The sequence below is a fragment of the Ambystoma mexicanum genome, chromosome 9 (assembly GCF_040938575.1).
Source record: "Ambystoma mexicanum isolate Mex_15411 chromosome 9, UKY_AmexF1_1, whole genome shotgun sequence".
NCBI classification, from domain to species: Eukaryota; Metazoa; Chordata; class Amphibia; order Caudata; family Ambystomatidae; genus Ambystoma; species Ambystoma mexicanum.
In genome coordinates, this window is record NC_090931.1 from 1,466,658,301 (window position 1) to 1,466,683,814 (window position 25,514).

Sequence of the window (25,514 nt, forward strand, 5' to 3'; positions counted from 1 at the left end):
CTTTTGGGTTGAAGAATGCCCCTGCCACCTTCCAGAGATTGGTCAACCATGCGCTCAGTGGGCTGGAAGCCTTTTGTGTGGCTTACTTAGACGACATTGCCGTCTACAGTTCCACCTGGGAAGAGCATTTGACACATCTGGATAAGGTGTTGCAGGCCTTGAAAAGGGCTAACCTCACTATCAAGGCCACCAAGTGCCAGATAGCTCAGGGGAAAGTTACCTATCTTGGTCATGAGGTAGGAGGGGGTCAAATCCAACCTCTCTCCAGTAAAGTACAGGATGTACAGAACTGGGAGACTCCCACTACTCAAACCCAGGTGAGAGCCGTTTTGGGCCTCACTGGGTACTATCGCAATTTCATGGCAGACTATGGAACCATAGCTGCACCCCTGACAGCTCTAACTTCACCCAAACAACCTAGGAAGGTTAATTTGACCGAAGACTGTCAGAGGGCCTTTGATGGCTTGAAAGAAAGTCTGTGTAGGGCACCTGTGTTGTGTGCGCCTGACTACAGCCGACCCTTTATCGTCCAGACGGATGCCTGCGACACCGGAATTGGAGCTGTCTTGTCCCAGTTAGATGACAAAGGGAGAGAACATCCTATCATATTCATCAGTAGACAACTCAAGGGTAGAGAACTTAGGTGGGCTACTGTTGAAAAGGAGTGTTTTAGCCTAGTTTGGAGCCTTAGGCGTTTTAGGCCCTACCTTACGGGGTCTACCTTCAAGGTCCAAACAGATCATAAGCCCCTGAAGTGGCTTATGCAAATGAAGGGTGAGAATCCGAAATTGCTCAGGTGGTCCATTAGCCTGCAAGGGCTAGACTTCACCATAGAGCACAGACCAGGGAAGAGTCACGAGAATGCAGATGGCCTTTCCAGAAGGTATGTTGACCGTCTGGATGAGGGTGTCTATCCCGTGGGAGATTAGACACCCTCCACCTCAGTCTGGGGGGGGCGACTGTGATGCTGGAAATGCATCAGAGGGACAGGGCCTCTGAATCCTTGTCCTTTACTGCTTTTTATCGTGTGTTCTGTCATGTTTTCTGCCCAGGAGTCCATGTGGGACTCCTGGCAGTGCAGCTCTCTCTTTTGGTTTGGTGAACAGACCCATGGGATACCCTTATGGCACCCATGGGTAGGGGTACAACCCTGTGCCCCTAGTGTATGTTTTTGGGCACCTGTGGGTGGTCCACAGAGCAGGGTATGGGCTGGTGGCAGCTCCATGCTGAATTTGACAGGTGCTCTGGGTGTCCTCCATTTTGGGATACCCAAGCCCTGCCATTGGGATCAGTTGATTCCTGATAGGAAACAAGATGGCCCCTGTGGCCTCTTGCTTTCTATTGCCTGTTACCTTGTTTCCCAAAGTCCTGGGAAGCCCTGACTCTGTCCCATCTCCCTGACTGGCTGTTGGGTGGAAGTTCCATATATGGTGTTGTTGTGAAGGCCCAGCTAGACTGACTGGAGCCTTCCCAGTGACTGTATGTTGTGGGTACCTCCTGTGGGTGGGCCCTGGGTGAATGGAGTGTGTGACCAATATACACTCCTTGTTGTGGTTGTCTGGTTTCTGGCATGAGAGACAAAGACTGAGACAGCCCTGCCTGAAACTGGCCTGAATGCAGTGTGTAGTGTTGAATGGCTGGGTACTTGTCCCAATCCACATTCCTTGTTGTGAGTGTCTGAAAGGGAGGAGTGTGGCCTGAATGCACTGTGTGCCTGATTGGCTGACTGACTGCATGAATGCCCTTCTGTATGATTGGCTGCTGAGTGTGTGCCAGCAGTGTGGATGAGAGACAGAATAGTATATCTGGGGACCTCTCACCACTGGTAATTGGTTCAGAAAGGTTCAGAAGCGTTCAGAAGCGTTCTGGAGCTGAGTCTCCACTCTAAGAGTAACTGGAACTGCTGATCCTCGACGTCCAGCTGGAAGAAGAAGACTTGCTGTTGCATTTGCTTCGACCGATCCGAAGGCTGCCGAAATCGTCGAAGATTGACCCGAGAGAGGACCTGGTAAGGCGCCCTCTTCCCGTGCTCCGAGGGACCATCGAGCACCGCTCCATCTTCGCCGAAGCGCCCTGGAAGACAGACCCTCGAAAGGCTGCCGACCCGAGACGGGACCGCCGAGGAGATCGAAGTGAAGCACCCGGACATCGCCGCCGTCGAAGTCCATTGCCGTCGACCAGGGTTCGCAGGTTTGTGTAACCGCTGGAGGCCCGTCGAAGTTGTGTTGCCCAGCCGTGGGAACCACTTGACGCCGTGCCGCCAACGACCGGAGCCGTCCGCTCCTTTGCCTAAGAACATTCCAATCGAAGGACTCCCTCAACCGCACCTTCGACCGCTTTATCCTGCCAGAGAAAGTCGAGAACGACCAACGCGCTGAGGAGAAACCTGCCGGTGGGTTTCCCGCCACCCGAAGACCACAAAGACTCGAACGACTCGACGCCCTTGCTGGGCCTCCGTCTCCACAATCTTTGCAGTCCAGAACTATTGTCACCGAGGTGCCCCGCACGCCTCTGCCTTGCAGGACGCCGACGCTCCGACGCCGACGAGCACCGCTCGGACGAAGCTGCCGCCTCATCGATGCCGTTCTACCCTGTTTGTCGACGGACGTTCGACGCCCCGTGTCTCCCGCTTGAAAGGGAAGGCATTCAAGAAGGGCCGTCGATTCCCCGTCGCCGAACACCGAGTTCCTCGACGCTTCTCGACGCCTCTCGACGATCCGTGACTCCCGCTTGAAAGGGGGTCGCTCAAGAAGGATCTGTCGACGCCTCTTCGAAGAACTCGACTCCACCAGGTACATTGGGGGGGTAAAAACATTATAGGAGGGAATAGGACTTGCAGAACAATATATGGACTGGGCTTGTGCTATATCTTTATTTTACAGGTTTCCCAGGTGGGGGGATCTCCACACAGAACTGTGTCTAGTGGTAGGGGCCAGTATTGTGCCTATTGCTCAACCATCTTATTTTCTCTCCTCTCTCTATTGTTGGTTTCACTCTATTGATCTGTGTGACATTGTTACAGTATTGTTGATGCACTTTAATGAGATCTAATACAAAGGGTGGTACCACTTTAGAATTGTATATATTTGCCATTGTTGATTTTCCTAAGTACAAAGTGAGTTATTATGATAAGTGTACATAACCTTGAATATTGATTATATAAAGACTGTGTTCTAACCAATACAGTGTGTGGACATTCCTTTGTGGGGGCTTGGGGACTACACTGTACTTAAGAACCAGCCTGCATCACCTCCTGAGAAGCTAGGCCTTGATTGCTCGTCCATTGCTACCGTAATAGAGAATCTTGGCTGGGGTCTTCTGTGCCTCTCTACCATATAGAGAGCAGAAGTACAGACACCCCCTACCGGTCCTTTACACCCAGAGAAAAGCCATCAGGCAGAAAACCCTGGTGTTCTTGATTGGTACAGGTAAGTCCTGGTTGAGGGTGGAGAGTCCTTAGAATCCACGGGAGACTGGGCACCAAATCAATCCAGCAATGGACAGGTCGAGAAATCCACAGGGCATGAACACAGGGCGTGAGCAAGTCCCATAGAATGCAATGGAGAGAGAGAATCTGGACTCCAAGTACAAGAATGCCCCAAACAAGAAAGCAAAGGCAATGTGAGAGGTGCAGGCAAGCAAGAGGTAACGGGAGCGGTCGGAGACCGTAGAAAGAGCACAAGAGGAGGAACTGAAGCAAGGCAGCCCATGGGAGGTAGAATGAAAAGAAGAGTGCTGCCAGCAGAAGCGGGAGCAGCCTAGGGTAGAGGGAGGCACCACGCTGATCGAGAAAAGCAGCAGACCGCCGCCGAGGCCACGCAGAGTGAGGGAAAGAGGGAGAGAGAGCTCTGTGGTCCACGAGCAGAGACACAAAGCTGGAAGGGAAGCCAAAGCGGGCTGAGAGGAACGAATACTACAGAGCATCTTAACTAGCAAAATGCAAGGGTTGCAACGCACCGATCAGCCACACTGAAGCCGGTATAAACATAATGGCGGCCATGTTGGAATGGAACACTAGACTGCAGTGTACTTTCAAGGAAGAATACATTGGCGGACACTCTGAGCAGGCAGAGCACAGTCTCCCATGAGTGGGAACTTGCTTGTGAAGTCCTTCAAGAGATCTTCACCCTTTGGGGAACCCCCCAAGTGGATCTGTTCGCGACCAGTGTCAACCGGAAGTGTGAATTGTACTGCTCCAGGGAATTTCTCCCAAGAGGAGCTCTAGGAGACGCGTTCGTAATGGACTGGGAGTTTCCATTCCTGTACGCATTTCCTCACGTGATCAGGAGGTTGAGAAAGTTCAGGAAATCCATTATACTAATTGCTCTGGATTGGACCAGGAGGATGTGGTACCCGGACCTTCGGATAAAATGTATGCCTCAAGAAACCAATGAGACATGTACCTGGTCACTCTACTCGAGAAGAAATCTCTTCTAAAATATTCAGTGCTGATCAAAGAAATGTTACTTCATTTAAATCAAAATCTCAAACAGCAACAAAGAAAAACACAATTCATAAGTATCTTTTAAAGAAAATTTGTATTCATAACTCATACAATGTACTTAATAACCTGAATTATAGATTTCATTATACAAGTTTATACAAGTTTATAGAACTTCTCACATCAAAATCTTCGCCAAATCAGAAGGCAAACAAGTTCTTAACAAAAAACAGTATCATCCACAGATAATTCAGATAAATTCTCTAAATTTCTCGTTTTCTATACAGATTTGAGGAAAAGGGATTTTATTTTCCCCCCACAATCACAATCACTAGATGTTCCTCCACTACGCGTTTCAGGGTTATCTTGACCCCTTCTTCAGGTGCTGATGTGATTCAATTCTCTGTGTCCTACTATAAATTTCACAAAAACACAGGTTTGTCCTAAGTTTATCTCAATAGCAAAGTAAACACCACTATATCTAGAATGAATTTTGGGACACTTTACATATGCATTTTACTGACCTTGGAAGTATCCATGGTCCATAAAGTCATCTTGGACTCTCCTATCATTTCTAATTCTTGCCACTGGTTGGTCACTCAATAGAAGACTGATTCTGTAAATCTCCTCAATGGTTTTATCCCCGGACATTCTGGACATGACCATCTGCCCTCCAATACGTCTTCAACAAACAGGACCTTCTCTCGCGAGAGGGAGGGTAAGATTCTCTATCCAGTGGTCAACCTTCATGCATAGTTTCTGAGAGGTTGAGATATAAGGATTGGAACCTCCAAGATGACATAATGGAGATTTTGCTTTCGGCCAGAAGGCCAGCAACGAAATCCTTATACCGCTGCCATTGGAACATATTCTGCAGCTTGTGCAAGGATAAAAATGTGGACCCTTTTACATGCAGTACACCTATGGTATTATCATTCTTGTTACACCTGGCCAATCTGGGACTACAGGTTGGTACAATTAAAGGGTATTTGGCAGCGCTATCTATTTTCAAGCACACCTCTGAAGAGGTATCTTTCTTCAAATTCCACTGGTTATATAGTTTTTGAAAGGTTTGACACATGTTTTTCCTCCGGTCCCTTTTCAAGTCCCGGTTTGGGATCTCAACCTAGTTCTGAAATTCCTAATGTGTGCTCCATTCAAGTCTATCCACTCCTGTCCTTTAAGATTATTAACCTTAAAGACCATCCTTTTAGTCGGCTCTTACATCAGCCCGTAGAGTGAGTGAACTTCAGGCCTTGTCCTGCAAGCCTCCTTACACAGTTTTCTTTAACGATACAGTGGTCTTCAAGGTTAAACCTACCTTCCTACCAAAAATTGTGTGTGAGTTTCATTTAACTTAAAACATAATTCTACCTTCTTTCTATCCCCCACCTCATCCTGCAAAAGGGAGAGGCTCCACAGGCTTGATCCATGACGTGCACTTAGTTTCTACATTTTCAGAATTTCTAAATTAAGATAAGGCGATCAACTTTTTGTTGGTTACACAGGCCATACATAAGTTGGGTATGGCGATCTCAAAACAAACTTTATCTAGGTGGATCATCCTAGGAATCTTGGAATGCTACAGATTATCTGGAAAAGATCCTTCTGAGGCTCTCAGAGCACATTTGACCAGGGGCATGGCTACTGCCTTACAGAGGGGAGTACCAAATAAGGATATTTGTGTGACTGCAACATGGTCCTCAGTCCACACTTTGACCAAGCATTATAGTCTGGACTCTTCCTCAGGCCGGGAAGGTGTTTTTGGGAAGGCATTCTGTACCCATAGACCAATAGGCAGTGGCTGAAGTGGGTGGGAGCGGTTGGAAACGGTGCTTCACTGCTTTTTTAAATTAAGTTTTACCGTTCCTATACCTTTTTTTTTTCTTTTTTAAAAAAGGTTCCAGATTGGTTTTGTTTTAAAATGAAAGTGTAGGAAGCAGCTGAAACATGCACTTCAGTGCACTGCACTAAAAATTCCTTTAAACTTAATACTGCTTTGCGAGCCTATCATAAGATGAGAAATACGTGGGAGGACACAATCCATTGTAACGTTCCTCCCACGTATTCCACATTGCCCCTGCCAACCTACCCCGCAGTAGAATTTCCATGTCATTGCAGCTTACACTCTTTCAGGGTGAGTAGCTGTCGGGAGTAGGATAAACCAATACACATAAAAGTTGAACTAAAGCCAACGGTCGCTGCACGCACTGTATACCATCGATGACATTGACACCGAAACGGAGTCCCTCGATGGACATCTAGTCGGCAGGCATTGACGTGCAGCGCCCCATGCTGGATTTATTTTTCTGGAGCTGCTAAAACTTGGATATGGAGATATCATAAGATGAGGAATACGTGGAAGGAACATCCAGTCGAAACCATGGGTAAGTAACTTGTTCTTCTGTGGCTGTAAGCATGAGTTTGCCTTCTTTCGGCATTTCCCTTTGTATTATGAGAATGGAAAGTCTCCTCTGGATGTTGAGCCGTGTAGAATTCAGAGCTATGCTTCTTTCTGCCACTCCAGGCATCATATCGGAGAGGCGTTGCGACTTCTAAGTGCTATAATTCAAACAAAGTAGAGCATCTGAGACAGAGTTTCAAAATTGTAAGGAAAGATTTCTTTGGCGAATGTGATACAATCGAGCAGACTTCAGGTTCATCCACGACCAGTATTTCATGGAGAGTGGAGAAGTGAAGTGCCTGAATGGTTCACTGTGGCACTATTTATACAAAAAACGGTGCCTGCATCAACATAGGTCATTTGTTATTCATTTGCAAAAGATAATAACATAAATATGGTTAAACTGCATACACAATATGCCTAAATGCAAGAGGGGATGACAAATTGCATTTTCAACAGAGTGTATTTGCTATGTCCAGATCTCAGCTTTGCTTATAGCTTAACCATCTACTTTATTCCCCAGTTCACGGACGGTGACTTATGTTTCAGGTCTTAAAAACAGAATCCACCTGCCCTTCGTTCCAACAATGCTCACCCTATTTGCACAACCTTTAAAAGATACCTTTCGTGCGTTTAACAAAAGTGGAAGGGCTGAAACCTATGACTCAGTGTGTAACTAACCGCTGCTTAGTGCAGTCACAGTCTTTACATAGCATTTAGTTAAGAGAATGGAACCACATTGGAACAGATTTTCTTACTTCGCTGAATGGGAGGACCTGTCCTTAATGTTGTTTAACCTAAGTTTATCAGTGAAGGCCAGCCGGTTAAAACATGCCCTCTACATGGACCCAGTCTTTTCTTGTAATGACTGACAGAAAATCCACGAACACATTTCCATTTTGTTTTTACTGAATGACTGACAAATGCGACCCCTTTTTGAACATTACTAAGAGAACAGGATTTTGATCGTAAAAAGGGATTAGCTTAGGGCTAAGAAAGATGCATATTATTATCATATTCTAACAAACCCTCCTTTTAGCATAAACTTAGTCCTTTTCACCCAAATCAGTTAGTCTTTGAATATCTATGTCCATTACATTTTGAATTTGTATTTCTTCCATCATCATAGTATTAATTCTATGACTATCCTTGGGGAGGGGCTTAATTCTTTTTACTAATTTAACACAACTCTGAGATATAAAGAAACAACATACAGGACTGCACTGAAAACAACAACAGCAACCTAACATTAAGCCAACCACCACTAACAATATAGACAGTAATTTCCATCCCCAATCCTTTACACCATCTCCACTCTGTGGAACATGTGAACAAAGCCAACAATTTGTTCTATTAATAGCTTTTTGGACTTTTTCCAAGACCTCTACATATGAATTATTTTGGTAAACATATCTTTGAAACACATCTAAGGGATGATGAGTATGGGTTAAGAAATGAGGGGTAAAAGGGAACTCGGTAGTGGCTTCATTGTCATTGGGACGAAGTGTCTTTAAAGGATGCACAGAATCATGTTCAAGGAACCAGAAAAAGGCAGAAAGTACCACCACTAAAATCTTACAGAATGTCACTATTACTATTCGATCTTCCATTGTCCATAGTTTTTGTGAGCAAGAAGGTAAAGTCACTTCATTGTTTTTCATTTGAATTTGATCACCAAGTGGATGCAACTCCATAATGTAGTTTTACAGTCCTTGGATACCTCATTACCTCCTGGTGTGCATAGGGTTCAGGACACATTGATACCTCGTAGGTGCAAGGTTGACCCCAGTATCAAACTTGCACTTATTGGCTTCCAGTGGACACAGACTGGCACCAGTACCAGATCTGTACTTTGTAGATTTATGGTGGACAATCCTATTCCTTCCTGGGTCGTAAATTGTATCTAGCTACTTTTGGGATAGCGTGATCCTCCAACAAAGTGGGTGTCTGTATTGAAGACTTTATATCGGATTTTGACAGACTCGCAGGGGTGCAAGAATACTTCATTTCATATGAAGAAGGATGATTTCCATCAGAGGGTGAGGGCAAAGGAACCAATTTGATGTGAGCAGTGTGGATCCAATGCTTTTTCCATTCTACCCGAACTGCAGTTTGGGTGGCCAACAACAATTGGTATGGTCCTAGCCAACGTGGTTCCAGTGCAGTGCTCCTTTTAAAGTTTTTGACCATCATCAGGTCACCAGGTTTTACCCGATGTCCTTCTCGCAAATGTTTATCCGGCAAGCTATACGTCACCTGCTGGTGGATAGAACGTAATTGTTCAGTCAATTGGTTACAATAATCAACAAGCATTGGGTGCTCAATGTCCTTCAATGATCGTGGTCTAAGAGCACCCCAAACATTAGCTAGTCTGCCCATAGCAATTTCATAAGGGGATGGCCCTGATTTGGATGCAACTGTAGTCCTCATAGAGAGTAATGCTAAAGGTAAAGCATCTGGCCATTTAAGTCCTGTGTGCGCACATACTTAAGCTATTTTGTTTTTTTAAATTCCATTGTGGCGCTCAATTAAACCGGCACTTTGAGAATGGTTAGCTGTGTGAAATTTCATTTTAATCTGCATGCCATTACACACATTTCGTATTACTTCTGCAATAAAGTGGTGGCCGTGGTCAGACCAGATTACCCTGTGTAATCCAAACCTTGAAAAATATTCTTTCAACATGACTTTCGCAGTGGAGATGGCTGTATTATCTTTCAAGGGAAAAACCTTTACCCATTTGCTAAAGGCACAGATAACCACTAGCACATATTTCAAATGATTACATCTTTCTAATTCAATAAAGTCAAAATGCAAAACTTGAAAGGGCAATGTAGGAGGATCAAAATGTCCTGCAGAGACCGTAGTCCCTCGGGCTACATTATGTCCTTGGCATATTATACTGTGTTTCTAACCACATTCTCAGCTGTTGCAGTAATCAATTAATTACACCAAACATTCTCCAATTGTTTACAAATAGCTTTAGCATGTATGTGGGCGGGTCCGTGGGTCATATGCACAACCAGAAGAACATAGGCGTTGGGTAACATCCACTGTTTTTAGACCTTGTGACCCAACCCCCCTCTTCTTTCTGTATAGCAAAGCTGTTTTCCAACCCCCTAATTTCCTCTTCAGTGGCAATTGCTTGTATCTCTTTAATGCTAACAGAGGTTTCCTCCATACATCCTAAATTCTGAGTCCTTCTCATATTCTCAACATTATATATCCTGAGGTACAATCCAACACTGTTTGTTTAGCTATGGAGTCAGCAAAATCATTTCCTTTATATATTTCAGTCACTATTTTCTAATGGGCAGCACATTTAACTATTGCTAGTTTCTTTGGTAGCGTTAGAGATGACAACAGTCATAATATTACGGAACCATGCTGTATCTTAGTTCCATGTGAAGTCAAGAATCCCCTTTCCGCCCATAGTTTTCCAAAATGATGTGCTGTTCCGAAAGCGTACTGACTGTCAGTAAAAATATTTACAGAAAGGTTTTCCGATAATTCACAAGCACAAGTCAAAGCTATTATTTCTGCTGCTTGTGCTGAATTAAAGGGTGTTTGTTTAGTCTCTACTATAGTTTTTAAAGTAGTAACCGTGTAAGTCCTGAAATGGAGCATAAAACAAATGCCTCTTGATGTTCATCAGTCCTGGCACTGGATCCTGTACATCTTTAGTCATAAGGTGCATCATTGGTTTGACAATAAGCGAGAAATTGGGTATCCATTGCCTACAATATGAGGCAGCGCGTATAAGCGCTCTGACTTGTTTTTGTGTTTTTGGCTGTGGCATTTTAGAAATCGCTTGTATTCTATCAGGTGCTAGTTTCCTACCCTCCTTAGACAGGAAATACCCAAGATAAAAGATATGCTACCTCCTGTCTACAATACTATCATTTCTTCAAAAATGCTTTATGACCATGGCAGGCTAGATGTGACAATAACAGGGGTGTTGCTAGGTCTGAAAAAGACCCGGGGCTAAGCTAATGTCGGAACTGTTGGGACTGGGGGCCTGTGTGACTTGAACGGTACCCTTGGCTGAGTCCCCCCTGTGCACACGCTCTCCTCACCTGAGCTTTCCGAGTCGAAGGTATCTTGCAGGCCTCGACGTGCCAGGTAGTCTCTCTCCTTCTTCTGGTGCGTGGGCTTGTCACGGAGAGAAGCCATTGTGGCCGCTGGGTGAGAACAGCGGCACAGTGACCTCCTTTCCGGAATCAAGCCAGAAAACACAGGGAAAAACCCGCAAGGGAAAAAAAAACCATGATAAGAGGTGTCAAGACTTGTCTCAGAAGGCCAGTTGTTCACAGATGAAGAAGGAAGCGAAGGATCTCCAACACTGAGGGTAGTGGCCCTCAAAACGTCCAAGTCCAATGGTAGCACTAGGCCCGAAGAGCAGGCGGAGAAGGCAGCAGCTGACGGCTGAGGTGGAGGTAGTAAATCTTCCAAGAAAGCACTGCGGGGAAGCACGGGAGAAAACCCCACGCTGTCTGGACTCAAAGAGCAAGGGAACGAAAAAGGGTGAGAGAGCGAGAGAGAGAGAGAGAGAGAGAGAGAGAGAGAGAGAGAGCCCAACCGCCGGAGAAAAAGGCACATCTTAGCGCCGCCCAGGGAAGGCGGCGGAGAGAAACGGAAAACAAAAAGTGCGGTGTTCCGGGAACAGGAACACCGGAGAAAGTAACCACGGGGAAAACTCCTCAGTAATTCCAAAGCGAGGTGCAGAGGAAGAGCGAAGGACCCAGAGTCGAAAGGTAAACAACAGAGGGGGTTGCAACGCAACGACCTGCCAGGAGGCGGGGGTTTAAATACTCACCGCAGTGTTGCGTCCCGCGCTTGGAGCGGCGGATGCGAACACAGAAAAGGGACTAAAGTAACCTTCCTCTGCGTCTCCTCAAATTCCAACGCGGAAGAAATCGCCAGTCACGGCGATGGCTGCGACTGCGAGTGACAGTATACCCCCCCTAGAGTGCAACCACCCAGGCTTACCCGGGTGCAAGCGATGGAACCTGGCCAACAGCTGAGGGGCATGTACTTGGGAAGCTGGCTCCCAGGAATCCTCCGATACCGGGTAACCCTTCCATGACAGGAGGTATTCCAACCGACCACGAAGGAATCTAGAATCACGAATGGCAGAAACTTTGTATTCTTCCTGGTCGGCTGCAGTGACAGGAAGATTCCGGTTGAGAGGCCGGCGATGTGGATCTGAATAGTAGGGTTTAAGAAGAGAGGCGTGAAAAACAGGGTGTATGCGTCTGAGAGATGGAGAGAGTTGTAGACGATAGGCAACAGGATTGACCTTGGAGAGAATGGGGAAAGGTCCCAAGAAACGTGGAGACAGTTTAGAAGGTCTTGTCCATCTGGGAAGGAATCTGGTGGACAACCACACCTTGTCCCCAGGTTTCCATAAAGGTGCTTCCCTGCGATGTTTGTCGGCTTCAATCTTATTCCGCTGACTACTATTCACCAAACTTAGCAATGCATTGTCCCTGGCCTCCTTGATATTTCTTAGCACCTCTTCAGCAGTTGGAGAGTTGGAGAAACCGGGCACCTCGGGCATTAAATAACGCGGGTGAACATCGTAGGTACAAAAGAAAGGGGAAAGGCCTGTGGCAGTGTGCCTGGAATTGTTGTAAACAAATTCCACAGTAGGGAGTAGAGAAACCCAATTATCTTGATGCTGGGAAATAAAGCATCGCAAGTACTGCTCCAGGGTTGCGTTGAGTCGTTCCGTTTGGCCATTTGTCTGTGGGTGAAAACCAGAGGAAAGGGCCCTTTCCACTCCCAATCGAGTACATAAAGCCGTCCAGAATTTGGAAATGTACTGGCTTCCTCGATCGGATATTATCTTGTCGGGGAGGCCATGAAGCTTGAAAATATCACGGGCAAATGTTTCTGCCATCTTGGTGGCAGAAGGGAGTCCCGGAAGAGGAGAGAAATGGGCTAACTTGGATAAAGCGTCCACCGTAACCATGATACATGTGCATGACTCAGACTCAGGAAGCTCCACTATGAAGTCCGTGGAGATGAGTCCCCACGGGCGAGTCAGCATCTCCACTTGGGTGAGAAGTCCTAGGGGCTTACCCGAGGCATATTTGACTCTGGCACAAGTCGGGCGGGTCTTTACGTAGTTGAACACGTCTCTTCTGATGTTGGGCCAAAGAAACGACCTCGAGATAAGTTCCAACGTACCATTTCCACTTCTGTGTCCGCCTAGACGTGAGTCGTGACACCATTTTAGGACTTTCCGGCGCAGCGACCCTTCAGGGATATACCACCTCTTCTTGTAGAAGACCCAACCGTCCTTGATTTGAAAAGGGGAATCAGCGGAAAAAGAGATATGAGGAGCCTCTTGTGCGACAGCAGCCTTGACTTCCTGAAGGAAAGAACCCACCGTGGCTAGGATCCGATTTCTGTGGAACAATGGTTCAGACTTGACAGCTACCGTTTCCAAGTGAGAATCCTTGCGAGACAAAGCGTCAGCTAGACGATTGAGAGACCCAGGGATGTACGTGATCTGGAAGTCGTACTGCGAAAATAGGTAGGCCCATCTAGCCTCCCTGGAGTTCGAACATTCCATGTCCTGTAAGGCCTTTAGGTTCTTATGGTCGGTGCGAATGAGGAACCGATGACGGGCACCCATGAGAAGGTGCCTCCATTCCTCACAAGCCAACTTCATTGCCAACAATTCCTTCTCCAGAACCGAATAGTTGAGTTGGCTGGGAGAAAGCGTCTTAGAGAGATAGGCGACAGGATGCTCCACCATGTTGATGGACTGAAGCAACACAGCTCCGACAGCTATAGCAGAGGCGTCCGTCTCCAGAATAAATGGAAGAGTTTGGTTGGGATGCTGCAGAATCGGGGCAGAGCAGAAGAGGGTTTTCAGGTGACAGAAACTTCCTTCCGCCTCAGTGGACCAGGAGAAAGGTAGGCCGTCTTCTTGAGTAGACGGGTGATGGGAAACACCACCTCCGAAAAGTTTGGAATGAATCTCCTGTAGTAATTCGAAAGACCCAAGAACCTCTGGACCTCCCGGACAGAGGTCGGGGCCGGCCAGTCAAGAATAACGTGCACCTTGTCAGGATCCATGGCGATCCCTCCTTCTGACAGAACATATCCCAGATAATGTACCGAAGGTACAGCGAATCTGCACTTCTCCTCCTTGACCAGTAGATTGTTTTCCTTAAGACGCTCCAAAACTCGTTGTACTTGTTCAATGTGTTCTCTCATGTTAGGGGAAAAAACCCAAGATATCATCTAAATAGATGATGACAGAGATGGAAAGCATGTCAGAGAACATTCGGTCCATGAACCTCTGGAATACCGCTGGGGCGTTCACCAAACCGAACGGCATAACCTTATACTCAAATAAGCCCAGAGGAGTACGAAATGCGGTTTTCCATTCGTCACCCTTGGCAATCCGCAACAGATGGTATGCGTTGCGAAGATCCAGTTTGGTAAAGACTCGAGCACCTTGCACCGCCTCAATACCGTTCACGGACTGTCACTGTATTTAGGCCCCTGTAGTCAATGCAGGGTCTAAGGTCGGCGGAATCTCTTTTCTTGATAAAAAACGAAGGGGCTCCTGCTGGAGACTTTGAAGGTTGGATGAGACCATTCTCCATGTTGGTATCCAAGTATCTCCGAAGAACTTGTCTCTCGGTTTGGGTGAGAGCGAACATCCGTCTGAATGGAACCAAGGCATTGGGCTCCAGATCGATGGTGCAGTCCTCTGGCCGATGGGGTGGAAGTCTGGCATGGAGGCATTCCTGAAAAACCTCTGAAAACCCAGAGCAGAAATTGGGTAAAGCATGGACACCCACATGGTTGTTGGGAAACACTTTGACTGGCTGAAGATCAGCTCGACCTTCCAGTGAAAAACAGTTGGTTGCGCAATAGGGGGAACTGAAACGAATCTGATTCTCGGTCCAGTTAATCAGAGGATTATGTCGACGGAGCCATGTAATGCCCAAGATGATGGGGAAATGGGCAGCCCTGATGATATCAAAACACAAAACTTCCTTATGTTGGTTGATCGTCAAGGAGAGATCCTCAGTGGTATGGGTGATGGGACCTGAAGACAAAGGCGGACCGTCCACACCTTCCACCTTCTGACCTTCTGCCCGGGGGATCCGACGGAGACCCACCCTGTCTGCCCACAGGGTGTCGACGAAGTTCCCTGCTGCGCCACAGTCCAATAGAGCCAGTGTTTCCACCTGATGGTTTCCGAGGTTGAGTTGTATTGGAATGACCATCAGCCTGGAGTCCTCCTTAGATTCGGAAGAGGTCACTGACAGAGAGACATAGGGACGATGAAGATTGCTCGAAGACCCTCGGTCGCTTGTCCCTACTGACGCCGTCTCTGAGAAAATGTTGCTCTGATCCGCAGTAGGCACACAGCCCTTTCTCTCTTCTGCGACGTCTTTCGGCTGTGGACAAGGGCGCCCTGGTGGCACCAATCTGCATTGGTTCTTCGGTAATAATGTTAGTAGAGCGACCAGGGAGAACGGGTACAGAGGGGTCTGAGGTATAGCCAGGAGTCCTTTGCTTACGACGTTCAACTCGTCTCTCTTGAAGGCGATACTCAATATGAAGGGCAGCAGAAAGCAGATCTGAGAAAGTAGGTGTCATGATCACTGCTTCCAAGGAGCCAGGATCAGCCCAACGTCCTTGGAAGCAGGCCCCTAACCCTGATCCTAGGCACCAGCCGGTCCCCACAGGGACCTTTTGGACCTTGTCCTGGCGCCGGTGGCACCAGGCTCATCAGAAGCATCGGTCCCGGCACTGGAAGCGCCGGGCTCATCATTGGTGTGAAGGTGCTTGGGTGGACTTACCTGCGGCAGACCATGCTGCTTATTTGCCAGACTCTTAAAAGTCCTCGGTGAACTGGGACTACTTTTCTTACCTGGGTGGGGCAGCTCCACTCCCTGGATACAGCACTGGAACTCTTCTGGAAGCAGGAACTCTTTTCTTACCTAGGCGGGCCGTGGAAGAAGACGCCTCATCACTCCAAGGCTATTTAAACCACACCCGATTGATGAAACGTGCTTCGCGTTATTCTGCATCTGCAGCAGAACGCTCACCGAGTCTGTTCCAGCCTTTCTTCTTTGGATCCTGAACCTGCAAGAATTATACTTACCATTCCGGTACCCGAGCAACATCAGCACCTGCAAAAGACCAGAAACAACAGGTTAGCAGAACGAACTTTCACACACAGTGCTTGCTTACCTGATCTATCGGCAGCGGCCTTGTCTAACGCTGCACCTTCGCCTGTAAAGATAATCAGCCTTATTATACTCATTCCGGATTCTTCACGCTGCATCTGCACAAAGATAAAAGCATTATTCTACTTACCGGCACGCTGTGCATTCCGGATTCTTCACGCTGCCTCTGCACAAAGATAAACAGCATTATTCTACTTACCGGCACGCGGCGAATTCTGGATTTCTTCATTCTGCATCGTCGCCTGCAAAGACAAAGAAAGAGACAGAAAGAGCGCTTGCCATACTTACGCAATTCCAGGCGCTTCGCCGCCACGCATAAAAGACTATAAAGACTAAAGGTGTCCAGAAACTTACCGGTCGTGCAGACAACGACGGTACCCATCCTCTGAAGTCAAGAGGCCAGCGTTTCACCAGTGAAGGAACTGGCAACGGCACCCTGCACTAGACGCAGATGGAGAGCCCAGCATTCACCTATCTAAGGTGAGCACGTTGACCTGGGAGGGGGGTTCAACAGACAAGCTGGGAGGAGAGAGATAGGGACATTCACAACCCAGACCTTTAATCCCCATATTGTTTCACCTGCAGAAACCTCACCCTTCGAGTTCGACACACAGTGAGGAGAGGTTCGACCCCAGAAGCCAACCGAATCCTGCACATCACGTTTCGTGTTACAGACACCTTCCTGCCAAGACCCGCGCCTCCGTGGGAATCAGGTGAGCGTTACAGAACGCGAAGCCGACCACTAAACTCCTACCCAGGCGCAATGGAAACTTCAGATACTGATCAACTAGCCCAGTTGCTTGGGGAATTAAGAGCAGAAGTACATGCAGCTCGCCAGGAAACGAGCTCTCTAAGAAGAGAACTGATCATTTCTAAGGAGCGAACAGAGGATCTTGCTAGGCAGTTGTTACAAACGCAGGCAGGACAGACACCTTTGCCCGTTCCAGGAGGGAGTTATCCTTCTGCATCAGCTTCAAATCCAGTGCAAATCAATCTGCCCGGTAATGTGCCCTTGGCTCCGCCCGAACGCTTTGCTGGTGATCCAAAGAAATTTGCAGTGTTCATCAACCAGTGCCGCCTGCACTTCTTATGTCGACCAGCTGCATTCCCAACAGACCAGGCCAAGGTGGCTTTCGTGCTTTCTTATCTCAGTGGCAGAGCTGCAGATTGGTCGATCCCTTTGGTCACCCAGGATGATCCGGTTTTACACGATTTTCAAGCCTTCCAGTCCAGCATGGAGAAACTGTTCGCAAGACATGCACAAGGGCAGGCCTTGGACAATGAACTTCTCTCATTACGACAGGGTAACCAAGACCTCTTGACTTATATAGCCTCTTTCAATAGACTCATAGTGGAAACACAATGGCCCGAGGACAAGAGGATAACGCTTTTCTACAGAGGCCTGCGCGGAGAGCTCAAGGATGTGCTAGCGCAGGTTGTGAATCCTCCACAAGAATGTTCAGACTATATCGACTTAGTTGTCCAACTAGACCATAGACTACAGAACAGGAAGGCAGATCGTTCCAGATTTGATACCCGAGTGTTTTCCAAACCACAGACCTCGAATAAGGGAGCTGACACTGTGGAACCTATGCAAATAGGGGGCATGAGAGGACCTTTAACCCAGAAAGAGCGGGAAAGAAGAAGGCAGCTGCAATTATGCCTCTATTGCGGTAATTCAGGACACTTTCTTCGGGACTGTCACGTGAAACCAGCTAAGAAGACTGTAGGAGCCGCGGATACCTGTACCACAAGTTCTGAGCAGGGAAACGACCTCGCCCGACAAGAGTAGAGGTCCTCTTGCCGAGCGTTAAGATCTGTCCCGTGACCTCGCATTTCGTGATACCCATGGTCCTCATTAGTCCTGAACGTCCGGATCGTTTGCATGCAATTGAAGCTTACATTGACAGCGGAGCAATCGGAAACTATGTGGACCGTGAAATGGTATCAAGGATGAATCTACCCCTTGTCCCTAAGGCAGTAAAAGACGTCATCACTACTGTGGATGGCACGGAGATAGCCTCCGGACCTGTAACGCATGCCACCCAAGAAGTGACGCTGTTGAGTCATAATGGACACCGGGAGAGAATAGGATGTAATCAAGGCCCCTCAGTTCCAGATCATTCTGGGAATTCCTTGGTTAGAGAAGCACAATCCTCAGATTGATTGGCGAGCAAAGACGGTTCAGTTTCCAGAGTGTTCTACCACTTGTTATCCTCGACCTGATGTTTCACTGGCGGCGATCTCTTCTGAGGAAATTCTCAAATTACCTCCCGAATACCAGGAGTTCCAAGACGTCTTCCAGAAGGATCAAGCTAACACCCTACCTCCTCATAGGTCTTACGACTGTCAAATAGATCTGATACCTGGAACAACTCCTCCTTGCAGCAGGATCTATGCCCTCACTGAGCCAGAGAACCTTCACCTCAGACAGTACCTGGACCAATACCTAGCTAACGGGTTTATCCGTCCTTCAAAATCTCCAGCTTCCTCGGCTTTGTTCTTCGTTCCGAAAAAGGAAGGAGACCTTAGGACTTGCATAGATTACCGCGCCCTGAATCAGATCACTGTTAAAAACAGATACCCGTTACCTTTGATCCCTGAACTCCTGGACCAAGTCAAAGATGCCTGTATATACACAAAGCTGGATCTCAGAGGAGCCTACCACTTGGTACGGATCAAAGAGGGCGATGAATGGAAAACGGCCTTCCGCACCAAGTACGGGCTATTCGAATATCAAGTGATGCCCTTTGGACTGTGTAATGCTCCTGCTGCTTTCCAATATTTTATGAACAATGTCCTTAGAGAACTCATTGACGTGTGTGTAGTTGTCTACATTGACGACATCCTTGTCTATTCATCATCTGAAGAAGAACATCAGAGACATGTTAAAAAAGTTCTCGAGAGATTGCGTCAACATAGTCTTTTTGCTAAGCTTGAGAAATGCGTCTTCAACGCAACGGAAGTTGAGTTCCTGGGATTCATATTGTCACCTAACGGAGTCCATATGGATTCAAAGAAAGTTGATGCAATTATCAAGTGGCCATCACCAACCTCTGTAAAAGGAGTTCAAAGCATGTTAGGATTCACTAACTTTTACCGCAGATTCATTCCTGAATTTTCCCGGATAGTCCAGCCCATCACCGCTCTGTTGAAAAAGAACAAACGTTTTGAGTGGTCTTCTGAAGCGGAACAAGCTTTTCAAGACTTAAAAGCTAAATTCATTTCAGCACCTGTTTTAAAACATCCTCGCCCAGAACTTCCTTACATCATGGAAACGGATGCTTCTAGTCTTGCTATGGGAGCAGTGTTATCACAAAGAGATTCGGTCACAAACCAACTACATCCGGTTGCCTTTTGGTCCCGCAAGTTTTCGCCTCCTGAGATCAACTATTCAATTACAGACAAGGAACTTTTGGCCATCAGATCGGCCTTTAAAGCCTGGCGGCATTATCTTCTAGTAGCCAGACACACAGTCACCGTAATGACTGACCACCGCAATTTACAATACCTAAAGACAGCCAAAGCTCAGTCTTCCAGACAGCTTCGCTGGGCTCTGTTCCTAGCGGAATTTGACTTTATAATTACTTATCGACCAGGTAGTAAGAACGGAAAAGCGGATGCCCTCTCCCGGATGGGAGTAGATGAACATTTGATCAATCCAGATCCAATACCCATAATCCCAGAACAAAGGATTTTGGGTTTGGTCAGCACTCAATCTTTTGAAGACATCAAGACCACGGTGAAATCGCTCCTAACTCCGACCGATTTGCAGGACTGGCAATTAAAGGGAAAAGATTTCTCAGTAGATCAAGACCTACCATATTTCCGAGGACGATTGCACTTGCCCTGTGAGAAACTACAAAAACAAGTAATCTCCGGTTATCATGATTCTCTAATGGAGGGGCACCCTGGCATTACCAAAACCATGGAAAAGATTAAAAGACATTTCTGGTGGCCATCGTGGAAAAGGGATATTAGAGACTTTGTAATCTCCTGCGGTGTGTGTGCCCAGAATAAAAGTCAAAAGCAAAAACCCGCCTGCCTATTACAGCCACTTGACATCCCTCCCTGTCCATGGCATACCCTGTCCATGGATTTTATCACGGACTTACCTCCATGCTTGGGATATACTACCATCTTAGTAGTCGTGGATCTATTCTCGAAAATGGCTCACTTCATACCCTTGAAGGGTCTGCCTTCAGCCTCAGTATTGGCCCGGGAATTCTTGGCAAACATTGTTCGTTTACACGGTTTTCCTTCGGTTTTAGTCTCCGATAGGGGAAGTCAATTCATCTCCCACTTTTGGCGCAGTTGCTGTCGTCTAGCCCAAGTTGATGTAAGACTTTCGACCAGTCACCATCCCCAAACTGACGGAAAAACCGAAAGGACAAACCAGACACTAGAACAATATCTACGCTGCATGCTCTAACAAACAGAAAACCCCTGGAAGGACATTCTTTGGATCGCTGAATACGCGTACAACAATTCGACTCATTCTGGAACCGGGAAGACTCCTTTTTTCCTATTATATGGACACCATCCTAGAACCTCCAACCTGGATCCTCCCCAAGAAATTGAAGCACCTGCTGTGGATCACTTGCATTCGGAGATCACCTGTGCTTTTAAGGAAGCCACTGTCCATCTGCAAAGAGCTAAAGCTCAATTCAAAAAGGCAGCCGATCGGCACCGTAAAGGGGCCCCTCACTACGCTGTAGGAGATCAAGTCTGGTTATCCACTAAGCACCTGCCTTTAAAAGGACCCCGCACTTTCATCCCGAGATACCTTGGGCCCTACCTCATATCCGCCATAATTAATCCGGTGGCTGCCAAATTGGAATTACCTACGCATATGAAAATACATCCAGTATTCCATGTCTCCTTATTAAAACCAGTACAACCAGAAACCCGATTGACCGAACTCCCAGAACCCGTTTTGGTAGACGGAGAACTCGAATTCGAAGTGAAGAACATCCTAGACTCCAAAATTTCCAGGTCTAAATTATACTATCTGGTTGATTGGAAAGGATATGGTCCCCAGGAAAGATCTTGGGAACTCTCAGAACACGTCCACGCACCTCGTCTGGTCAAGAGATTCCATCTGAATCACCCCGACAAGCCAAAGCCCCCGGAGAAGACACACTTAGGAGGGGCCTTGAGGGGGGATACTGTCATGATCACTGCTTCCAAGGAGCCAGGATCAGCCCAACGTCCTTGGAAGCAGGCCCCTAACCCTGATCCTAGGCACCAGCCGGTCCCCACAGGGACCTTTTGGACCTTGTCCTGGCGCCTGTGGCACCAGGCTCATCAGAAGCATCGGTCCCGGCACTGGAAGCACCGGGCTCATCATTGGTGTGAAGGTGCTTGGGTGGACTTACCTGCGGCAGACCATGCTGCTTATTTGCCAGACTCTTAAAAGTCCTCGGTGAACTGGGACTACTTTTCTTACCTGGGTGGGGCAGCTCCACTCCCTGGATACAGCACTGGAACTCTTCTGGAAGCAGGAACTCTTTTCTTACCTAGGCGGGGCCGTGGAAGAAGACGCCTCATCACTCCAAGGCTATTTAAACCACACCCGATTGATGAAACGTGCTTCGCGTTATTCTGCATCTGCAGCAGAACGCTCACCGAGTCTGTTCCAGCCTTTCTTCTTTGGATCCTGAACCTGCAAGAATTATACTTACCATTCTGGTACCCGAGCAACATCAGCACCTGCAAAAGACCAGAAACAACAGGTTAGCAGAACGAACTTTCACACGCAGTGCTTGCTTACCTGATCCATCGGCAGCGGCCTTGTCTAACGCTGCACCTTCGCCTGCAAAGATAAACAGCCTTATTATACTTACCGGCACGCTGTGCATTCCGGATTCTTCACGCTGCATCTGCACAAAGATAAAAGCATTATTCTACTTACCGGCACGCTGTGCATTCCGGATTCTTCACGCTGCCGCTGCACAAAGATAAACAGCATTATTCTACTTACCGGCACGCGGCGAATTCCGGATTTCTTCATTCTGCATCGTCGCCTGCAAAAACAAAGAAAGAGACAGAAAGAGCGCTTGCCATACTTACGCAATTCCAGGCGCTTCGCCGCCACGCATAAAAGACTATAAAGACTAAAGGTGTCCAGAAACTTACCGGTCGTGCAGACAACGACGGTACCCATCCTCTGAAGTCAAGAGGCCAGCGTTTCACCAGTGAAGGAACTGGCAACGGCACCCTGCACTAGACGCAGATGGAGAGCCCAGCATTCACCTATCTAAGGTGAGCACGTTGACCTGGGAGGGGGGTTCAACAGACAAGCTGGGAGGAGAGAGATAGGGACATTCACAACCCAGACCTTTAATCCCCATATTGTTTCACCTGCAGAAACCTCACCCTTCGAGTTCGACACACAGTGAGGAGAGGTTCGACCCCAGAAGCCAACCGAATCCTGCACATCACGTTTCGTGTTACAGACACCTTCCTGCCAAGACCCGCGCCTCCGTGGGAATCAGGTGAGCGTTACAGTAGGAGAACGAGGGGATCTGGCCAGCTCGTCTTTAATTTCCTCCTTCAGTCCTCTTCTGAAAATGGCATACTGCACTGTCTCGGGCCATCCTGCTCCGGCTGTCAAGATCTGAGTCTACCTCCCCTTTATCCTCACCTGACTCCCCTGAGGTGGATCCTTGACGGTCGGTTTCGGTCTTCTGGGGTTTCTTTTTAATCCTTGCACCCTTGCCCGTGGGTGCTCGAACCTTCTTTTCGTGTAGGTAAGGTCTGGCCCCTCCGGAGGCCACCTTGACAGAGGCAAAGACCTGTCCTAGGGGAACCCCAGGGGGCCAGCCTCCAATCCAATCTAGGGAAAAAGTACGAAGGCAGAAAAAACCCTAGTTCATAGATGGTCTTGATGATGAGTCAAAGAGATGGCACAGATGTTCTGCAACTCTTGTCGTGGGATCCAGAGATGTGAAAATACAATCCAAGGGTAAAACTAGATAAACTTCGCGGAGGCGAGCGAAGCAGTAGCACAGAAATGACTGAGGATACAGAATCAAGTAAGAAGGGTGCTGCCGAGCTGGCAGCGGACGAAAGACAGCAGAAAAAAATAGCTGAACACGGTGCGGAGAAGTGGCACTGCGTTCAAAAGGTAGGAAGTCGAACCAAACTGCTGGGTTGGAAGTCGAGCGGATAGGAAGGCGCTCTAAGCAAACGAAAGTAGTGTTGACTGTACAGAGCGACAGCGACAAGTTAGAATAGGGTGAAAGTAGACTGGAAACAAGGAAGGCAAAAGTAAGAAGACGGTAACACAGAAAAAGGATAGATAGATAAAAGAGGAAAGGCAACGAGCGTAGTTCAGGCTCGCTACGGGAGGGCTGTAGAAGGAGCAGAAATCATGGAACGTAGAAACGAGTAAGCAGCACTCGGAGCGTTGAATGAAACAGCAACAGATACAACGTGCCGAGCAGAGGGGCGGAGCCTGCCTTTAAAGGCACCGCGCCATGTTGGATGAGGACTAGAAAGATCCTCGGGGTCGGAACTTCCAGCGACTCCAGCATTTCCAATCCTGGTTCCTGACAGTATACCTCCTTCCTCTCGGGGACCCCCAGGCTTGCCCGTGTGGAGACAATGGAACTTCCTGAGAAGTCTGGGTGCGTGGATGTGGCTAACTGGTTCCCAGGACCTTTCTTCCACTGGATAGCCCTTCCAGTGTACCAGGTATTGGAGTCTGCCCTTGCGGTATCTGGAATCTACCAGGTATGCCACTTCGTATTCCTCCGGAATACATCGTACTTGGGCGCGACCCTTGTGGATGGGTCTAAGGAACGGGTCTTCCTTATACTCCTTAAGCAAGGATACGTGAAAAACTGGATGAACTCTCTTGAGGTAGTCCGGAAGTCTGAGCCTGTAGGCTACCGGATTGATTTGTTGAAGGATAGAAAATGGCCCAAGAAATCCAGGGGAAAACTTCCCAGCATGAACCCATCTAGGTAGGAATCTGGTTGACAACCAGACCAGTTGTCCCACACCCCAGTTGGGATTAGATCCCCGGTACTTATCTGCCCATCTCTTTTGAGTCTGTAGACTGGCCTGGTGTGCCTTCTTGGCAAGACCATGTAATTCATGTATTTCCTGCAAGATACCATCCAAAGTAGGGATCCTTGTGGCTGGAGAACTAAGACCCGGTAGATGTTGATGATGATACCCATATGTGCACAAAAAAGGGCTCATTTGGATAGAGGTATGCAGAGTGTTATTGTATGCAAACTCTGCTTGCGAGAGGAAATGGTACCACCTCTCCTGCTGTGGACTGCAGAAACACCTCAAGTATTGTTCCAGACTGGCATTCAGCCTTTCTGTCTGCCCGTTACTCTGAGGGTGGTAACCCGAGGAAAGAGCGCGGTGGATTCCCAAAGTCTGACAAAGTGAAGTCCAGAATTTGGACGTAAACGGAGGTCCCCTGTCTGATACTATAGTCCGGGGTAATCCATGCAGTCGGACTATGTCTCGAAGAAAGACCTCAGCGGTCTCAGAAGCGGATGGTATCTGCCTGAATGCAGAAAAGTGGGCCAGCTTTCTGAAGGAGTCTATTGTGACCATGATTACTGTCATGTCGTTAGAAGGAGGGAGATCGACAATGAAGTCTGTAGACATGTGTTCCCATGGTCGTGATGGTAAGGAATGCTGCTGCAAGAGACCGAGTGGTTTGCCAGTTCGGTATTTATTAGAAGCACAAATAGAGCATGAAGTGACATACTGGTGCACATCCTTTCTTACCCTTGGCCACCAGAAACCTCGTTGCAGCAATTCATAGGTCTTTCGGATGCCGGGATGTCCTGTCAAGGGAGAATCATGACACCAGGAAAGGATGAGTTTCTGGAGACTTTTAGTGGGAATGAAAAGTGCGTCTTCATGGTAGTACAAACCATCACTACCTAGGCGGACCGAAGAAGGAAGTTCTGTGCAAGCCTGATATTGAGGTATCAGGTCTTGGAGGAAGGAGACAGTAGTTGCTAAAACCTTAAGATTGGGGAAAATACGGTCATGTCCTTCGGAATTCCCTGAGCTGTCCCCGATGTTTCGTGACAAGGCATCCGCCTTCTTATTTTCAGAGCCGGGAATGTAGGTTATCACAAAATCGAATTGCAAAAAAAAATAAGCCCACCGGGCATGTCGGGCATTGGTACACTCCATTTGTGCAGGACCCGAAGGTCACGATGGTCAGTTCTGATCACAAAACAATGGGCAGCGCCCTATAGGAGATGTCGCCATTCTTGACAGGCTAATTTGATGGCCAACAGCTCTCTTTCCAAGACAGAGTAATTGCGTTCGCTGCTGGTGAGGGTCTTAGAAAAGTATGCCACTGGGTGTTCGTAATCATCCGCTGCCTTCTGCAATAGGATGGCACCTATCGCTCCTATCGACGCATCAGTCTCCAGAATGAAAGGTTTAGTCTGGTCTGGTT

The 25,514-nt window shown here is 47.7% G+C and overlaps 1 long non-coding RNA gene across 1 annotated transcript in view; it reads right to left on the minus strand.

Annotated features, from left to right (window-relative positions):
- Positions 1 to 6,916: 6,916 nt before the first annotated feature.
- LOC138489233 (uncharacterized) overlaps positions 6,917 to 25,514 on the minus strand; it is a 72,034-nt gene continuing 53,436 nt past the window's right edge. The window contains exon 3 of the long non-coding RNA XR_011274759.1: positions 6,917 to 7,003. This is a non-coding gene — a long non-coding RNA (uncharacterized lncRNA). The remainder of the gene's footprint in view (positions 7,004 to 25,514) is intronic.